The sequence below is a fragment of the Schistocerca cancellata genome, chromosome 1 (assembly GCF_023864275.1).
Source record: "Schistocerca cancellata isolate TAMUIC-IGC-003103 chromosome 1, iqSchCanc2.1, whole genome shotgun sequence".
Taxonomy (NCBI): Eukaryota; Metazoa; Arthropoda; class Insecta; order Orthoptera; family Acrididae; genus Schistocerca; species Schistocerca cancellata.
The window spans coordinates 312,708,906-312,714,905 of record NC_064626.1 but is presented as its reverse complement, the minus strand read 5'-3'; positions in this window follow the sequence as shown (position 1 = coordinate 312,714,905).

Sequence of the window (6,000 nt, the reverse complement as noted above, 5' to 3'; positions counted from 1 at the left end):
AACCATTCACCGTAGAGAGTGCAGTGCGCGTCTACGGTTTATATCAAACTACTAGTTTAAGCTGTCCTCACATGGGACGTGTCTCTCATCACGAAGCACGCTACACGTGTTGTTGATCGTGCTTGCTCCTCCTCTTTAAACGACCTGCTACGTCTCTCGGAACATAACATGCTTCTAGTCATTATTTGCTTCCACACCGCTCTGCAACGCCTGTTCTTGGATGCATTTGGCCTCGAAAATCACGCAGATTCCTTACGAAAATGAATGCTTGTAAAATAGTTGTGTGAACGCTCTTAGAGATTGTAGAGGAAGAGTGGAAAAAACGGCGAAGAAGATTCTGGAGTCGTCTATTGCTTGAACAGTGATATGCTGGAAGAGACGCGCTACATAACGTTATACGACGGTGTGAGGTGCGTACTACTATAAGTTACTCGTTAAGCCAATTGTATCTCCATCTCATTTTCGCTTTTAAATCGAATACAGTGGAAATTTAGTGTCTAATGTCAGTCTGTGCATTCATAATATCCATATATCGATGTTCTATTGACTACCTTCGCTCTGTAATAACGTAATTCATATAGGTTTCAAACTCAGGATTCGTTTCGTAATTGCTTCGAATGGAAGAGGAGGAATTTTTCGAAGCTGCTCATCATATCTGGAAAAAAATATTTCGTGGCAGCATACGAAGGTGAGGCAGACCGTACAGCCAAGACATATATATTATCTGCAGAAAGTTTCATAACAGCAGGAACTTCCAGTGTGTAACTTGTGTTTACGTTTAGACATAGAATGACAGTCATGTTAAAATTTGTGGCCAACTAACATTCCAGACGTTAGCCTATGCAATAATATTTGCAGCATATACATTGTTTGTAATAAATAACATCAAATATTGCAGATAATATTTCTGTTAAAGTAATAAGAAAGATGCAGAAACTTTTAGAAAAGAAAAGATAAAAAATCGGAAGTAGCTAAACTCAAATCTGCTACTTTTCTCTCTGTAGTTCACAGTGTAGCACAACAATACGTTACAGCACAGTACTTTCTTCATCACGGCAATAAGCGGAATAAGTAAGATATCTATACGCAATTCATTTCACTTTTGTTTATTATGAGGTAAGTACATTGGCTTCTGCAGAACTTAGCTTTCGGAGGACGATAACTACGATACTTCCACAGAGATTATATTACAACAAGATGCACATTTAGCGCTACAGGACACGCATTTGAGTGCTTAATTTTGTACTTAAACCATTTATTTTTCAAGATTTTTGAAATACAAAGAAAGTTTTCCGTAATACATTTCATTCCATTGCTGTAACTTGTAACACCTGAAGGTATAATTACATTAATCCTCAGGAGGGTACACACCTACTTTGTGTACCATGTGTTTGGCAAGCACAAAGAGCCCTAGCTAATATGGTATTTGCTTACACAACTTTACACATCGGTACCATATTTCTCTAACACATAATTACACACCTATCTGATCATTTAACTGAGAGAGACAAACATTTCTTTTTACTACATCAGTGACATGTTTACGTAATTACACCATTGTATAACTTCACACTTACGAAATTGTACTTTGTGAACTGTTCATATTTTTTCGGACCCATTGTGATACTATGAGAGCTTTGAATGATGTATTTGGTATGAGATCACGATTTTTAAAGTACGTTTGAGGCAGATGACACTTTTGACATGAGCAGAGAATTTTTTTTTTAATTATTGGAGGAAGCTTCGACGATTTTGAGAGTTGACTGAGGTGTTATGATGTTATTATTACGATGACTATGTGTATTATGCTGTTGCGGTATGTTTATGATCAATAAGCTGATGCTATATGAGTTATTTGATTAGGCTACATATCTGTTGTGATGAAATATTGAAGAAGTGTTGACGAATATGTATATATGTAATAAGGTAAGGAATAATGAGTAGTGGTTAGGGACTCTGGTTTGTGAATAAGGTTGCTGGAAACCAAGAATCGTACTTTCAGAGTTATCAAATGTGTGTATATGCGTAAATGCATCACAATGCCGACGAAAACATTTTGAACAGGGTTATATTCATAGGATTTTGTTTCTACACATTTGCAACGTAAATTCTCGACCGGTGAAATTTTTTTATATGAGACTGCCACTGTAGCGGAAACTGCTGTCATAAATATTTCAGTAAGAAAGGTAAGTGACCTTGACGTAATGCGTTTTGGGCGCCCAGCTGAGAGGTAGTCGTCTGACAAAAGAAAGCCATTAGTGTGTGCGCCTTTCAGAGGCAGAGGTGGAGAAAAAAAAGAGACCATTAACCTCGCTATTGACATTCCTTTGTAGAAATCATCGCAAATATGACACGCTCATTACTTGAAAACATATGATTACTCATACTTTGTGCTAATTACTGAAATGCTTATGAATTGATGGGAAATATTCGTACATCTGCACACCTGATTATGACAATTGTCTTTCTATGAGAGTTGAGAGCTACTGACTTACGAAATGCCACATAGCTATTGAATGATGTTTTTATGCTTTGGTTTGCGTAATTGCTTATTTCATTTGATAGCTGTTCTCCAGCTGTGTTGCAGCATTGGTTTTATAAAATAAACTTAAATGCATCTGCTAATGTGAACACTTTCTGTCAACAGATTTATTAAATAATTATTTTCTGATCCACATTCTTCGAAAAAGGAGCTCTTGGAATGGAGAGAACAATAAGAAGGGACTAATAACAATAACTGCATCTATAATTTTCTTCTCAAGTACTTGGTAATTTTTTGTAGAATTAGTTATTGTGGTGCACCACTTTAATTACATAGACATTAAGATGTGAATAGACATTTCCCTTATCTGCATTGTTGTCTTTAGTGTACTATTTTTTCTGCTTGAGCTATGTCATGTTTAGGTATAAGTTACTGCTGTTTGCCAGGCATAGTGTTACTGAATTTGACTTTGTGTTGCTCTGTTAAGCTAGTTTTACTACTGATTTATTTTTCTTGTTGCGGCACATTGGCTCATATTAGTTGTAATGTTGCATTTTCTCTGTTAATTTAGATTTACTGCTGCTGCCAATTTGCATTTTTTTGTCATTGCTGTTTGCGTTAATTGTTTTGTGCTGCTGCATTGCCTCATCCCTTAGTTTAGCGTCTGAGCTCAGTAGATTTAAGTTAGCTTAAGAGGGGGTAGACTATAAGAGAATGAGTTGCGATTAATTGGAAGAAATGCATTGAGAAGTTATACAAAAAAAGTACAGAAAGCAGGTATAGGTAGGATTTTCTTGGAAATAAATGATGAGGTAAGATTATGAAAAATAAATAATGACGTAAGAAAAATGTGAATATATAAATACAGAAAGCATGCTTGGATAGGATTTTTTGGTGGAAACAAATGTTGAAACAAGACAAAAAATCTATGGAATGAAGTTTTGGGTTGGACTGCAGTACCAAATGTTACACTGAAAACGAACCCTGTCCTTTCCTTTTGTGTTATCCCACTATGTGTTTGTGTACCCTTGTGTATTTGTTTTCTTCCTGTCTCTGTGTAGCTTCATAGAATTTTTTCTTCTTTTAATATTAAGCTACATTCACTATGATGAGGAATACTGTTCTCCTCAAATATAATTGGCATTAATAATTTGTTATTTACCTTGTAAATATGTTTAGACATTATTTATTTTGTTTTGTTTTAATGCTCATGTGTAAAGTTGATGTTTCAAAAGTTATTCTGATCTTTTATGTATGAACTTATGTTATAATTCCTGTAACACTGATGTATATGTTATTTCGATTCTTTTGTAAAGCTTGTACTACAAATGTTATCTGTATTGTTATGTTCTTTAATGATGTATTTTGTACCTTTGTAATTGTATTCTCATGTTATAATATTGTAATTGACACCAGTTCATCCAATTAAGTAACTTGTAAGCTACATTTCACTGCACACTTTTCTGTTGGTCATAGTATATGGACAATATGTGAGAAGTAGGGACTGTTAGTGTTTGCACGTGTGTTAATAATTCAGCAAGGGACTGGATAACAGCATTGCTGGTTCTAAGGACAATTCCAAGAACTGCGTGAGTGCACAAGTGGGGGTTTATGGACTTGCTATATTGTCCGCAAGACTCTTCGATGGTGATTGTGCACCTGCACAGTTTAACAGATGGGTGCTGGCCATCTCTGCAAGGACTACAGTGGGTCTACACCTTTGCTGACTCACCAATACCATTATTTCTACAAGGACTGCAGTGGGTCTGCACCTCTGGTGACCCACCAATACCATACTCTCTACCAGGACTACAGTGGGTCTGCTCTGTGATGACCTACCTACCAATATTCTTCAAAACGTCGAATGACTCTGCTGTGGGTTTGCTCTGTTGTGGCCCATTACCTGTCAGCATGTCAAGAGTCAGCACTGTCTTTCAGTTGGAAGGACAACACTACTTCTTCAAGACTGCATGGAAATCCACTACTTCCGTGTGCATTGTCTTTTACTGCTCAGACTTTGAAAAAAAAAACACTGAAATTTTACTGTGATGAACAATCTGGACTGTCTTTATGGACTGTGAGAAAATTTTAGCTTTTGACCAACATTGTATAAATAAGTGTGTGCATTTGATATCTTTGTTATTGTAATTATGAAAAATTTTATCAAATCATTATTGGCCACTGCCCAAAACAATTTGTAAAATTTTTTGTGGGGAGCATGGGGGCTATGTAAGTAGGCTGTTTATGTTTTCTTTATGTAAGTAGGCTGTTTATGTTTTCTTATTGGCAACGTTACGTAGCGCTCTGTATGAAAATCACTGGCTGTGCTGTGTGCAGTCTGTGGCTAGTTTGCATTGTTTTCTGCCATTGTAGTGTTGGGCAGCGGCAGCTGGATGTGAACAGCGCGTAGCATTGCGCAGTTGGTGGTGAGCCGCCAGCAGTGGTGGATGTGGGAAATAAGATGGCGGATTTTTGAGTACAGAATGGATGTCATGAACTGCTATATATATTATGATTATTAAGGTAAATACATTGTTTGTTCTCTATTAAAATCTTTCATTTGCTAACTATGCCTATCAGTAGTTAGTGCCTTCCGTAGTTTGAATCTTTTATTTAGCTGGCAGTAGTGGCGCTCGCTGTTTAGCAGTAGTTCGAGTAACGAAGATTTTTGGTGAGGTAAGTGATTTGTGAAAGGTATAGTTTAATGTTAGTCAGGGCTATTCTTTTGTAGGGATTTTTGAAAGTCAGATTGCGTTGCGCTAAAAATATTGTGTGTCAGTTTAAGCACAGTCGCGTATAATTTTTCTAAGGGGACGTTTCAACAGCACTATCATCTGCACTTTACGCAGCTCCTCCGTCAGTGAAACGTGGAATTCCACACTATGACGTGACCAGCTCTTCGTCCACGTACGTTTCCACGTCCCGTGAGGATGTGGCTTTGGGGATTATGAGAATAAAACAACTTACTGCGCATCTGGAGACCCCTTCTTCCGTCGGTCCACAAACAAATGCAACTGTTTAATGAGTAAGTAACAGTGCTAACATGTGCTCTCTCCTCTGAATATTTAATGCGTTGTAGAACATACATTTAAACGTAGATACAGACTGCCAGAGAAATCCAATGGTTAGCTTTGTTGTCGTCTGTGGCTGAGGTTGTTGTTTCATTTGTCATCTGCTTGTCCTTCTCAGATTAAACTTTAGTCTATAAGCAGAGTTCTCGACATACAAGACGCAGGAGCGTAATAAAATTCAGCCATTCACACGAAATCCAGTTTCATGATGTCAGTTACGGAGAACGGGGTCTAGCCTTCGCAGGAGAGACAGAAGCGCGCAGCGCAAGAAAGCTGGCCCACTAATGAGGAAACTGCGACTCAACGCGCTAATAATTACAGCAGATAAAAGAAGACAAAGACCTCTGCCAGAAGACCTCAGTACCATGTTAAACCGACCATCCTCTGCTTGAAATATTGCTGACCGTAGCCCCAACGATAAACTAGGCAAATAAAATTGGGGACTCG